We start from the raw sequence: 15,072 nt of genomic DNA on the forward strand, positions 1-15,072 counted from the left end.
CCCATTTAAAGCTAAAAGATGATTGGAGTGAGGCAACCGTACCCGGAGGCAGGTTCACGTTCAGAGCTTCAGACTTGGTCATGTTTATTTTAAAATTGGATAGGCAGGAATAAATCTCGAATTCCCGGAGCAGGTTGGGCAGGGAGACCAAGGGGTTCGTGAGGAAAAATAGGAGGTCATCTGCGTAGGCTGCAATTTTGAATTTGTGAACCTTAGTGAGAGGACCAGTAATGTCACGGTTTCTTCTAATATGACACAGTAGGGGCTCCAGGGTCAAAACAAATATTAAAGGAGACAGGGGGCATCCCTGTCTGGTCCCATTAGTAATCGGGAACCTGTCGGAGAGAAAGCCATTCACCCTGACCGCTACGATAGGACCACTGTAGAGAGAGCCAATCCAGTTCAACATAGACCTGCCTAGCCCAATCGCTCTCAAGGCCTCCGTCATGAAAACCTAATTAACACGATCGAAGGCCTTTTCGGCGTCTGTGGAAAGGAGCATCAACGGCATCTTCTCCAGGCGGGCTTTATGGATCAGGTTTAGCGCTTTGGTCGTGTTGTCCCTGGCCTCTCTCCCTCCCAGAAACCCAACCTGGTCCGGATGAATAAGGCCTCCCATCAGAGGAGAAAGCCTGTCCGCCAGGATCTTCGCAAAGAGCTTTAAGTCAGTGTTCAACAGGGAGATGGGTCGGTAACTCGCGCACTGAGAAGGGTCCTTGCCCTCTTTGGGGATGACCACTATGGTAGCCGACAAAGTGTCTCTAGGGATGGGGGACAAGCCGCTCTTTGCAACATTATTGAAGGCCTGAAGAAAGGGAGTATTTAACATTGATCCCAACTTTTTGTAATAGGCTAGGGGGAGGCCGTCGGGGCCCGGGGCCTTTCCCTTTGGGGAGTTTTTGATAGCCTCGAGTAATTCTAGTTCTGTAATGGGTCTCTCCAGGCCTTCTGCGTCCTCCGCACAGAGCCCTTGCATTCCTGAATTACTAATATATTTCCTGATCCGCAGGCATAAGTCTGCTCGGGCTGGATTGGTTTTATCTACATCAATAGAGTAAAGGGAAGCGTAGAAGTTACCAAAGGCCGTGGCGATATCCCTGGGCAGAGTCGCCCACCTCCCACCCGGATTCTGGACCCGCTGGACATAACCCCGCGTTCTTTGTAAACGGAGCGCTCTGGCCAAGGATCTGCCGCTCTTATTTCCGAACTCATAGAAATGTCTCCTGCATTTAACCATGGCACTCTTTGCCTTGTGAGTCAATAGAGTGCGCAGCTCTTCCCGTTTTTGGATCAGACGAGATCTGGACCCAGGGTCACAGGATCTCTTATGAAGGGCCTCTAGTTGGTGAATTTCAGAAAGAAGAGCACCCACCTCCGCCGCCCGCGCTTTTTTCAGCCGCGAACCATGCTTGATAAAAAACCCCCGCGCGACGCATTTGTGGGCTTCCCATACCATGTTGGGCGACACCTCCCCAGCTGCATTTTGCCCAAAATATTCCGACAAAGCCGATTGGATCTCATCCATGACTGTCGAATCATTTAGTAGTGAGTTGTTCAAGGTCCATTGGCACTGCCTGTCGACGGGGTAGTCCAGGACAAGTGAGATCGTAATCAACGCATGGTCAGAGAAATAGATGCTTTCAATGGTCGCTGCCAGCAAGGCGTGGAGGTCCCTATGGCGGACGAAGAGGTGATCGAGGCGGGAATAACTATCATGAACTGCAGAGTAGAATGAATAGTCCTTGTCTGAAGGGTGGAGAAGCCTCCAGGTATCTATCAGCTGAAATTCAAGCAGCCCCCGTTTGATATGCTGTGTTGCCCGTTGTGGTAAACAAGAAGCTCCCCCAGAATTGTCAATATTAGGGTCTAGGGTGAAATTGAAGTCCCCTCCTATCACTAAAGTGCCTTCGGCAAAGTCATCTATTATGTCAAGGAAGCGTAAGAACGTTGTGCATTGTCCTGTGTTTGGCAAGTATATGGCCGCAAATGTGTATAATTGGGAGGAGATAAGCCCCTTCACCAGTAGAAGTCTCCCCTCCCCCTCAGTCCTTGACTCCAGTGTCTCCCATTGTAGTGAACCTGCTATTAGTATACTGGTTCCCCTGGATCTGGGGTCGGGAGAGGGGGAATGAAACACAACTGGGTACCTTTTGTCCGAGAGCTTATATGGTTTCTCCAGGCTGTAGTGGGTCTCCTGCAGGAAAGCAACTTGTATGCGGCTCCTCCACAGGAGGTTCAGGAGAATTGAGTGCTTCCCGGGATCATGCAATCCCCTCACATTCAATGAGCCAATGCGTAACTCAGAACACGTCTTCTTCATCACTGACTGACCTAAGCCCCTGGGGGGAAGGAAGGGAAGACAAAAAAAAAAAAAAAAGGGGGGGAGGATGGAGGCAAAAGGGGGAGATAGGAAGGAGGGGAGGAAGGGGAAAGAACGGAGAAAAAGAAAGAAAAAAAAAGGGGGGATGGGGGGATGGAGGAGTAGCTTTAGATGAAGGGAGAGTGAGCAAGGGTTGAGGGAGGGGGTAGGAGGGGAGAGAGTGTCCGCCCTGCTAGAGGGAAAAATGGGAACTAACAAGGAGTCAGGGGGCAGATAAAAACAAAAGTACAATCGAGACAAGGGAAAAAGAGAAAAAAAGAAGGAAAGAGAAAGCACACAGGGTATAGAAGCTCACACAAAGCTTGCAGACCTTGGAACCAGCCGCGGGTCCACAGGGGAAATAGGAAAGCGGGTACGAGTATGGAATCACGGAGGGGCCAAAGTCCGGGCCCAGCTATAAAGAGACCGGACTTTACATCCCGGCGCTCCAGCTGGAGCTAGGAAAAGTTCCCCCCCCGGGCCGCACACGACACAAAGATTATTACATATGAGAGAAACGACCTTAAACTTTAAACCCTACAGCACCTAGAAGGTAAACATTATGCACATGTCAACATTCAATACTGTAAAGATACCAAGGGGCTCAATGATCAGGCGGGATCAGCCCCGCTCATCCGACGAGGAGGAAGGACCACCCCCTTGACCCCTCTCCCTCCGCCTCACAGGGGTCGGGGGGTCCCAGGCGAGCCAATCCGGAACAGACATCTCGTCGATCCCCAGGAATGTAAACAGTCCCGGTAGATCTGAGGGTCTCCTCAGCAAAAAAACAGCAGTTCCTTTGCGGGCTATAAGATGGAAGGGGTGTCCCCAGCGATAGGTGGCGCCCGCCTCTTTGATTCGGAGTAAGAGCGGCTGAAGTAGCCTCCTCATATATAGGGTGCGACTGGAGACGTCTGGGAACAATGACACAAGTGCACCGTCCATCTCTATTGGGCCATGTGCCCATGCCCCTTGAAGGATCCGCTCCTTGTCTCCATAATAATGGAGACGGCATAGGACGTCTCTGGTGTTGGAGGATGCCCTGGTGTTCGGGCGGGCCACCCTGTGGATCCTGTCGAAGAGGTAAGTTGCGTCAGGAGGTCTGCCTGTGACAATATTAAAGATAGCCAGAGCGTTGGAGCGCAGGAGTTCAGGTGACCAGTCCTCTGGAATGCCCTTCAGTCGGACATTGTTTCTCCTGCTTCTGTTTTCTTGGTCGTCCAGAAGCAGGGCCATGTCTCTGATGCGTAGGTTGGAAGCTTCCCAGCCTTTCTCCAGGTGCTCCAGCCTGCCCTCCATTGATCCCTGGACCTGCTCAGAGGCCGTGATCCTGTCCTCCAGAACCCCCATCTCCTCCCTCACTGAGGACAGTGCTGACAGCTGAGCCTGTTCTATTCTAGAGGCCACCTCATCCAGATCCTTTTTGCTGGGGAGGGCGGCGATGAGCTCCCTCAGGGTCTGAATGTCCAACATGTCAGAGGGGGCATACAGATTCCCAGAGTCACCGACCCTCAGGCTGGGGGTGCTAAGGGACCTGGAAGCGGCCTGCAGCTCCAATATGAGGGTACCTCCTGGGGTCTGCTCCCCCTCTTTTCTCTGTGGGGGCCCCGCTGGTTTAGATGTGGCTGGGCTCCCTCTATGAGCGGCAGTGCCTCCAGCCGCTTCCTCCCCCCTCTCCCCTTTACTTAACTGGCGCTGCAGCCGCGCCGCCTGCGGGGACTTCCCCTCCACCACGCTCCCTGCTCCAGCCGTCGCCATCTTGCCTCCGCCCGTGCTGTGAGGTGCCGCTGCTGAGGAGGAGAGGAATCTTGCCAGGCCTCCGGAGGGTCTTCTGTCAGGTGCCGGATCAGATACCATAGGTGGCTGTTTCTTTGGGGGCATTATGTCGGCGTGCGGCCGGAGGAGGAGAGTGTGTGAGGCTTTGGGCCCAGGAGCTCCGGCTATGAGCGTCCTCACTCCTCCATGTCCAGGACACGCCCCCATTTAGTATTTTGATTACTAACATATCATAAGGGTCATTAACCCTTCAGGAGTATGACTGTATTACTCTTATTATCTATAACCCTCTACACTTAGCACAGTGAATATGTATTAATTTTTCCCTCATTTCCATGTTTCATACTAACACTCTATATACGGAGACGTTTTTCGGTTTGGAATATTATTGCAAGTGTCAGAAGATTCCCTGGTGACTCACACCTTGTTTTTATTTGAAATGTATATAAAGGATTGGTATTTATTACTGAAACTATTTCACCTCCATTGCTCCTAACTTCACACTAACATTACTATCATTTATGTTCATAGAAAATCATATATTTTGACGTTGTGACAGTGGAATTCCAATAGCCACCTAAAGTCACACAGGTACACCTTTTCCACCCCCCTGGCTATCCTTTGCCTTATGTACACAGCCGTTAGATCAGGCGGTGCCTCTTAAGGTCCAGTCACACATAACGAGATCGTGAACGAGATCGCTACTACGTCACACTTTCTGGATCGTTTATGAGTCGTTGTTGAAATCGCATGTTGGGTGTCACACATAACGAGTTTATGAACGAGCATGCGTCCCGTATAACGATCTTTCAAATCGCTGGGACCCTGTCACACAGCAACTATGTTAACGATTCCAATCCCATTAGGGGCGTAGTAAAATGCAGTGAGTCACGTAGGCGTGCATTTGCGTCGCCTTTTCCATACCCCCCTCCGCTTTCATTGGCGGCCAATACTGCGTTCTGATTGGGCATGCAGGGGGCGTATCTAGCGGTTAAATTTTGGATCGCGTCACCCTTTGTCACTTCTTTTGCGCTTTGCTTTGAGATAGAACCTGCGTCTCCACCCTGATTCCTTCGTCCATTGTACCTTTGTTGGTGTGTTTTTCGGATCGAAGCCGCACCTGCACCTGGAGCTAACCAATCGGTGCAGAGAGGGCGCGGAAACGGGGACGCAACAACACGCCTTCGTGCATCTCATCTAGGTCGTCAACGAAATCGTTAATAGGGTGTCAAACATACAGATTCATGCAGCCCAGCAGGACTCCAACGAGCCAAAAATGGCCCAAGCTGTTCGGCATCGATCAGCGATTTCACAGCAGGGGGTGAATCGTTGGTACGTGTCAAACGTGACGAGATCGCAATTGAAGTCGTTCTTGCGTCACAGAAACTGTGACGTAGTAACGATCTCGTTTACGATCTCGTTATGTGTGAAGTGGCCTTTACCTTTGAAGTGTAAAAATTTCTCTTTTATCACCCTAGATTTATCAACAAGTAATTCAGTAAGACATTCGTTACTATGCTTGGTGCATAAAGAAGAATCATTAGCTAGTACATATAGGTATGTTGTACTTCTGTTTGTTCCTTCGTTCTCTTCAATAATATTTGTTGTTCAAATTTCAACAGATCTCACTTGACATATAAAGGAGATACATTTAAAATAAGATTGGTCATAGGTGAGGCTGATTAATTGTGTTACGTTATGATAAATATGTACTGTAATATCATGCCTGTTGACTATGCAGATGGGATACTGCATTTTTGTTTGATTTTGTTCTGTTTCACTATATGATTTGTTATGTCACAATTGTGATTCTTTTCTTTCTGTATTCTTTGTAAGTTGTTAAACAAAGAGGACAAAGAAGGGAATGGCACTTGGATGATTGCAAACAAGAATAAAGTTTATTGAGAAATATCAAAATATTAAAATCATTAGTATCAAAACAGTCAATAAATTTGAAAGGAGAATAAAATCGAGGTCAAAGAGATGTAGGTGGATAACAGTGATGAGTACAATAGAGAACACAATTGTAATAAAACCAGAGCACCACCTCTATTAACCCTGCCAAGATGAAAAGGGGTTTGTAAAAGAACCAGGTAAGTGGCTTTTGTAAAGGCTGCAGTAAAACAAACAACACAACGATGGCCAAAGGCCAACAGGGGCCCCTGTAGTCGTGTGGAGGTAACCAGGGGAGTAGGTGTGTGATAGTCGTGGGTCACAGAGGTAAGGCTGCAGAGATTAAAGGAATGGGATTACCCCGGACAGAATAATATTCAAAGTGGCTGGAAAATAGTCATGGGTCACAAGGGTAAGGCAAAAGATCACTGTATATGCAGCCCACCAATTATTAAAAACATATACCCAGAGGTTATAGTACGTGAAAATAGTTGTAGGTCACGGAGGTAAGGCTGCAAAGATTAGGAGATAAAGGCTACCTCAGGTGGAAAGTCAATCAGTATGGTTAGAAACCAACCGTAGAACACAGGGGTGAAGCCAAAAAGTACCTACATAAGATATGCAGCCCCCTTATTATCAAACACCAAACCATAGGGGGTATATGAAAAAAAACACAATATTGTGTGTATGTGGGGTGGGAAAAGAAAAGGGGGGGGGGAATTGTGCGGTAAACAGATGTGCCAATGTCAACCAGAGCAGCAAAATAGTAAATTAAATATATATATAGCCCAGATACATAAACCTGTGTAAAACAGGGAATGCCAAAGGGTAGACAAAAGTAAAAATTTGTTCCTGTGGTGGACAGTGGCGCATCCGCAAACCGGACCATCCAGTAGTGAAGTAGAGGAGAGGCGACCAGAAGGTAAAGGAGTATAGAAGGATAGGTATACTGCAAGCAAAATATAAGGAGAGAGACCGTGTCAGCAAAACATAGTGTAAATGGAAACCCAAAGTATCGCTGGCACGTGCAATCAAAGAGCCAAAAATTACCTGGTGGGGTGGCAGAGCGAGGTGGTGGAGGGATGGCTCCAATGTCCGTTTCGCTTAGGCGCTTTTTCAAGAAGATAGTCTGTTTGAGAGCGCTGACAACATATAAGGAGTCAGCGTAGGTGTAACAGATCATGGCATTAGTGGCCGCTGCTGCGCATACGCCAGGGGCGGAGACCAGAGGACGGAACAGACGAAGGACCACTATTAACAGGGCGCATGTGCGGGAGAGCGGACGTCTCCATAGCTCCCGCGCATGTGGTCAAAGTGGACAGCGTCATACAACCGCCCTCCACCAGTCAGCCAACCGGCAGACGCAGACAGCTACGGAGATATGTATGGACTAAAATAACAAGCGGTGTATGATGACAGGGAAAGGAAAGCACAGGCAGGGAGATGAAAGGGTATATAATACAACAACATATTGGCAGTAAAAACAGTCAATTATGAATCCAGTCTTTCCAGATATTCAGGAGGTCCACCAATGGGGAGGGAGTAGTGATGGAGATCGTGACAAGTGTGATGGCCACAAATAAATGGAAATGGAGATACCTGTACAAAAAAATATCATACACAAGAAAAGAAAGATAATTTAGAATGACATGAAACAGAATTAAAAACAAGATAAAAACAACAACAATTGTGTTCAAAAGGATGGTGCAACCCTTGAACAGGGACAATTTAATGAACAGGAATTAGATGGTTATATCAATACATATTGATTATACATCAAGTGTTAATAAAAAGAGAGCCCCTAAGGGACCAGGATTACAAGCACAGATGCACAGAATGTGTCCCCAAAGGGGGAAAAGAAAAGAGGAAAAAATTACGCAAAAAAGGGGATCTAGCATACTGCATTTTTGTTTGATTTTGTTCTGTTTCACTATATGATTTGTTATGTCACAATTGTGATTCTTTTCTTTCTGTATTCTTTGTAAACAGACCCCTAGTCCTTGAAAAAGACCCTGTTATTTTGGGCCGAAACTATGGACTATGTTAGGACTATGTTTTTCATGCTTTTGATATGTGTCGAATAAATAGTTTTGAAGCATCACTACGAACTCCTTTACTATTTTCTTTGAGTGTGCTGGCGTTATTTTTGTATATTCTAGATTTTATTTCTCCAGAGCACCTGTCGGTTGATAGTGATCCAGGTATGTTCTACATATTATTACTCACCTCCTTTATGGCAGCCCTCTGTGCATTCACTCTGATAGACGGACTCCGACTCCTATCATTTAATACAGGAGAGCTCCCTGATGGATGGGGTGAGTACTGGTGCCGGGCAGCGGTGATTGCACCGTAGCTGATCCTGGCGTGCTGCTCTCCACTCTGCCACGCACCCCCCCACTCTGCCGCGCACCCTTTTACACTGCTGTGCACCCCCACTCTGCCGCGCACCCCCCACTCTGCCACGCACCCCCCTCCCGCGCCTCTCACTACCCCTCACCTTGGGCCTCCGCTGCTCGCTGCTATGTACTGTGATCGCTGGCAGGACAGGCTGCTGGGGGCGCAGGTCTGATGTGAGTGCATGCAGCTGGAAGTGGTGATCGCGGCGTTACATCTGTAGTGCAGTGCCACTAAGGCTGCAGATCACCCCTCCTCGCCACATGTCACCAAGGACCTCCGATCCCAGCCGGCAGCACAGTATATGGGGGTGCAGGATACATGCGGCATTAGGAAACATTCAGCGGGACATTGGGATACAGTGCAGCGCAGGATACAGTGGAGAACTATGCAGCTGACCTTAGTGACACTTCAGACATTAGTATCACTTTCCAGTCACCAACAATATGGCTCCGCACTGTGATCCTAAACTGCATTCTCCCTTATCCTTTTGCAAACACCCAGATTAGGAGGGGGAGGTGTGACATCACACACAGGAGAGCAGATTTCACCCACTTTTACTGCAGTTGTAATGTAAGCTAGTTCTACAGTAGCTCAGCAGGATTTCAGCAGCTGCTTTAAGAGTGGAAAATATCAAACTTTTATTTTTTTTATATTTTTCTCAATTAAAAACAAATTATATTTTTTTTAAACATAACATTAAAACATGAATACTTTATTTTTTCAGTTATTGAAAAAAACTTTTTTTTACAATACCTTCCCTTTAAGAAGGCTTTCTTTACTGCAAGTTTTGGTGATCATCTCAAAAATATTTCACTGTAGTTAATTCATTCTTTATAAATTTGTAAAATATCATGGTACAGAATATCAGGTGTATTCATTTAAGACACTATATACATTTTGTTTTATCTTTTGTAACAATAATATTCTGGTTTGATGTAAAGATTATCTGGTGAATGCTCTCTGACTAAACAAAACATTTCAACATGCCTCCACATTTCAAGCCTTTATGAAATGGGAAGGTCACAGTAAGATATAATAGGCTAGTGTTAGTGTTTTGCTTAACTTATACAAGAGGAAAGACAGCATTTATGACATTTTTTGGGGTGTTGGGATAATTAAAATCTGACCTTTATAGTAAGTGTAGTGCCCCACGGGGCAGGTGGTTAACCTACTCGTTGCCGGGCCGTTGCGGGTCGGGTTAGGCGATGTCACAGGTGGCCTTGCCCAGTTCCGTTGCCCCGAGACGTACAGTAAATGGGAAGTGGGGTATTTGGGAAAGTTTGTCGTGACACCACCTGTGGTATGTGGCCAGGGAATAGCCGCCACTGCAGGATTCCTTGCCAGGGCAGGTGTTATGGCAGCTGGGATGGTGTCGCTCCCCACAGGCGGAGCGGGCCCGGGTGGATGTAAAGGGGAGGTAATGGCGGTTTGCGCCTAAGCGCTGGGCGGCGATGCTGGTAAGGACAAGCCAACAGTGTCTCTGCGGGTTCAAGGTGTAGTTTACGCACAGCTTTAGTCGCCAGCCCAGTAGTACTGGTCACTGCCGTGATGGGCTCTGCTCGATTTTCAGATCCGTGAGAGGTCAGAACTGATGTGGTAGTCTGTGGGCCCTTCCTCACTGCACTTTCAGTGCGGGTCCCTGAGGCTTGAAGCACTTAAGAGTCCCTTCCATACTAGGTAGAGCACCGTTCCCTATGCCAGTATTGTGGATCCCCTTGAGTGCTCGAGGGCCCGGAATCCTAGGTGCCCCTTGGCTCTTGAAACTTGTGTGGTCGAAAAAGTATGGAACCTCTCTGTCCAGCAGAATCTGGTGATGCAACATGGAATTGGACCACCCTAGAGTGCTGCACCCTGAACTGCGCTGGCCCTGGGAGAACTGCCACGGTATCTCCACAGCGACTGTTAAACGCCTATGTCCCACAGGAGCTACCGGGAAAGACAGGTGCTCACTGTCACTCCTGCTGGAGAACTCCTGTATGAAAACTGTGTGTGACTCCTAACTCCCCCCTGGGGGCTGCTCCTTCCCCTACCCAGGTCCTAAGCTAGTGGATTGGGGCCCCTGTTGTGATGGCATCCTGTAAATGCCACACTTTTGGCAACCCCTTTTGTAACAAACCCTAGCCCAGTTCCCAGTGGAGAAGGGGCACCCCATGTGTGTATGTGGTTATATATGATGAAACCGGCACTGACCTCCCCTGGATCCATGACCAGCACTACAGCCTAAGTGGAGTGCAGTACCCTGTGGTGATCAGAGCCTCAGGGGCGCCACATAAGCACTGGCAGTCAGTTTCTAAGAATAGGAATTGTCTGTGTATGAATAATCTATTCTAAATGTTTTGATGATGGAAACAGAGGCTGACACATTTTGGTGCAACCAAGGGAACAAAAGGTAAGAGGAAACTATACGGTAACACAGATTCCCTGTAAAGACTTTCCTGTCTAATGTCTGCAGGTGCCAAATCTCTGGCTTAGGGCGGGTGGGAGGGGGAATATGTAAAGTGGTCAACGGTAAAATCCTGGAGGGGAAATATTTTTTACTTAAGTTATTAACTTCAGTGATGTGAAACCCAGAATGTAAGCTCCGACATCATTATGGTGCTGAGAGGATTAATCGGCCATGACAAGGGTCGTTTTTTTGTGAACAGTCAAAGAGATGGGTGGGATGGCTGTTCACATATCTCCACCCTAGGGTGTGGTCCAGCATGTAAAAGCAAGGCATCTGGAAACACTTATTTGTTCTGTGTTTGTGAGGTAGCAGTACCTCCAGAGTTAACTCTCGGTGGAAGAGAGTGAACCCTGATTCTGAGCGGGAGGAACTCGCAGATGTATGTACTATTGTTTCCTTGTGTTCTTCATGCCGATAAGGCCGTTTATTTTTACTTTATCTCATGCTGTTTATAAAGTCTTGAATAAACCTGCTGACATTTAAATGAGAAGTTTTTCCCCTGCCTAACCAGTGAAGCAGCCGAGTGAGCTGATCTACCACACTCTACACTGGTGAAGTTTATGCACTAAGTGCAAGACCTGGCAAAAAATTAAAGAAGGGATTGCAATACACCCTGGAAGATATGTAGAGGAGAGCCGCAGAATTGATTTTTGACAATTTTAAAAAGAGTGGGGCTAATTAACTGGTAAAACCTATGAACTAAGAGCAAGGGATGAAAAACAGTGGGACTCCTATAATGGTAAAGCCTATGCACTAAATGCAATGCCTAGCAAAAATTTAAAGGAGGGCTTTCAATATACCCTGGAAGACATATAGAGCAGGGCCTCAGAATAAATGTTGGGACAATTTTAAAAAGAGTGGGACTCCTACACTGGTAAAGCCTATGCACTAAGTGCAATGTCTGGCAATATTTAAAGAAAGGATTGCAATACACCATGGAAGACACTCTGTGGAGGGCCTCAGTAAACCCTTTTTCCCCATTATTAAGGAGCGGGACTCCTAAACTGGGAAAGCTTATGCACTAAGCGCAAGGGCTGAAAAACATTTACCCCCTGGGGTTATACATACATATTATATATTGGAGAATTTTCAAAAAAGGCCTCTAAAGATTATGATGAAGGACATCATACACACATACCTTTGAAAAATGAAGAGCAAAGGTCACATGATCATAGTGTTGATATGGTAGAGGAGGAGAAGGAAAAGAAAAATAAATCATGAACCATATACTCTTGTTTGGGTGGGAACCAGTACATGCGAATAATACAGAAAACAAGGAACATTTGAATTGCATTAATGTTTGGTGAAGTTGAAAAATCTGGGCCTTCATTTTAATAAGTGTCAGGCTGTCAACATTTTCAGTTGACAGGCAGATGCGCCTATCAGTTATTATGCTCTCACGGCACTAAAAACCTGCTCTAACAAAACACTAGTGGCAGGCCAGCACCTTCAAGGCATAGAAGGACAGTTCATGCTCCGTGTCTAGCTTGGATACCCAATAGTTGTATGGTACAAAGTAACGGTCGGCCAGGTATTTCTCCACCATCTTCCAAAACTTTGTCCACCTTGTCAGACTACCCCACACATCAGGGCCTGGGCACTTGGAAGGTCTAATGAAGCTGGCCCAGACCTTTGATAGTGTTCCCCTGTTTCTGTAAGACATGGTGTATGTCTCCCTCATCTCTTCTCCTTGGTTGCCCAAGGAACTATGACCTCTGCCACCAGTGTTGTCTGATAAAAATCTCTCTACCTCAGGAAGGAGAGATGGAAAGTTATCATTGTAACATGGGTTGAGAAGGGTGAATAACCAGTAATCAATGTTGGGCAAAAGTGCATATGACGCGCCCACGGGGTCTTGGTGGTTACTCGTCACCGGGCCGGTGTCGGTTGGGATGTCACAGTGGCCTTGCCTGGCGGTGTGCGGCCAGTATTAGCCGCCACTGTGAGAAGTCTCTCTCTCTGATGCAGCTCGGGTGTTGCAGCTCTCCACAGGTAGAGCTAGGACCCAAGGAGGATGTTGGGAGCAGTAGTCGCCTATGGCGAGGAGGCGCAAAGTGATGGGACAACACAGAGTATGCATTTCAAGTTCTTTTACTCACTGAAAACACGCTGCTGTTGGACTACTGAGCTACGCTGTGATGGGCTTCAGCCGATCCCGGATACTTTGGAGGTCAAGGCCAGTGTTTCCTTCTGTGCGTCACCTTTCGACGGTTTCCCTCCACCCCAGCTCCTGGGCCGTGGAACGGGTCACGGGTGCCTTCTGCACTTTCCGCGAACCCTGGGATTCCCCTTTTTTCCTATGAACCCAGGTCGAGCCTCCAGCTCCAGACCACGGGCCCCGAACTGTCCTTGTCTTTGCTTATCTCCTCCTGAGTGCGACCTGGCGCTAGCTGCGCCTGGAGCTGACTGACTACTGTGTGAGATGGTACCTAACTACCCCTGTGGGTGCCCTGCCTCCCGGGTTGCTGCACTATTAGGCAAGAGGTCCCATACCTAATAATGGCCACCCCACCACCTACCCTAGCCCAGTCCCAGTCGAAGAGCTCCCATGTTTTTGTTGGATGAATTTGGTGGTGATTAACGGCGACGACCTCCTCCGTATCCGAGATGAATACTGCACCTTGGGTGAGGTGCAGTACCCTGTGGCGCCTGAAGCCGCAGGGGTGCCCCATACCCCCACAGCGAATGACAGCACGTCCACAGGCTGTAAATAAGGCATTACAATGGAAACTTCAAAATTTGTGTAAGCAAAAGAATAATAACATTTCTTTCCTTTATTTGAGGCATGGTTTCATGAACGTTACAACTTTCCATACATTTCACATTTGTCACATAAAACCTTTTGACACTGTAAATGCAGGCAACATTGGTTCTCAATATAAAACCTTCACTTTAGGGCAATAGACATTCCTCCACTTACAAAACTTTTACTCATGCAATAAACTGTTCACTTAGCATAAAATTTTCTACTTGGCATAAAGGCATAAAACTTTTTCCAGTTTGCAGAAAACGTTTCCACTCTGTACTCAAGTGCAACAGATTAGCAGCAACAACATTATGGGGACCTGCCCTGAACTCCCAACGTAGGCTCCGGGTGTGCTCAGAGAGTTCCAGAGCCTGCTTCTCCTCTTCAGCACACCGACAGGTTTTTGGGTCCTGTTAATTCTGGTAGGGTGCACAACAGGTGCAAATTATTTACAAAGAAAGGCCTGGACATACCAAGTCCGATGGCCAAGGAGTCCATTTCAACACTTATCAAATACTTTCAGAACTATTATACAGGGCCCAGGTGGTCCCATGTCTCTAGTGTCATAGCAGCTTACCGGGGTTGTAGATAAGTCATGGACACCATGATCTGGGTCTCCTAATTGCAAGGTCCCCTGGCATTATGATCCAAGTCCATTTCACTGTCGGAGTCCTTGTACTCATGCAACCGGTCTACCAGCACATCCAGATCATACCATCCCCTCTCACCTCTTTGACGGGTGAAGGTGACGTGATCCCCCAGGTACAAGTCACGATTTGGGTGTCCTCTGCTGAGTTGGGATTCCACATCCCTTCGGGAAATAAACACGTCCCTTGTCATCCCGAATTCGCCAATTATTCCCCACCCCCGCTCCAGGTCAAAGCGGACCACCACATCTTACCTCAGAGGCCCCCGTGCTGAGGGTTGCTCTCTGCAGCACCGCTGCTTGGCGGCTAGGTTCCAGGCTTCCAGGGCTTCATGGCTTGCCCGGCGTTCCTCCTGTTCTGTGAGCAGCTATAGCAGTTGCCGCTCGCAGGCCAGTCTGTACGCAGCTGCCGTGATGGTGGGCTCCATGGGAGCCTGCAGACCTTTTTCCTTATCGACCATTGTGTCTCAGGCCATGCTTGGTCTGCCGCTGTGAGGTGCAACAGCCGGAGGCTCTGCCAGCAGTCCCACCAGGTCACCGCCGCCGGCTTCCAGGACCACAGGTGCTGTCACTGCACACATCTCCCCGGTTCCAGCTTCCTTCCCCTCCGGGGTCGGAGTCGCCGCTGCTCCCATCAGGGTCTCCTGTCACCTCCGGGTGGTTCCCTACTGCAGCTCCAGCAACTGAGCCCCCAATCGCCTCACTTCCTCCTCCAGTAGCTCAGCGGTGATTATGGGTCGCATCACCGGTACTTCCTGGTGGACGGGCACAGCACTTCGTGCCATTCTGTTACCCAGTCCACAAAGGGC

The sequence above is a fragment of the Anomaloglossus baeobatrachus genome, chromosome 2, assembly GCF_048569485.1.
Source record: "Anomaloglossus baeobatrachus isolate aAnoBae1 chromosome 2, aAnoBae1.hap1, whole genome shotgun sequence".
Lineage (NCBI taxonomy): Eukaryota > Metazoa > Chordata > Amphibia > Anura > Aromobatidae > Anomaloglossus > Anomaloglossus baeobatrachus.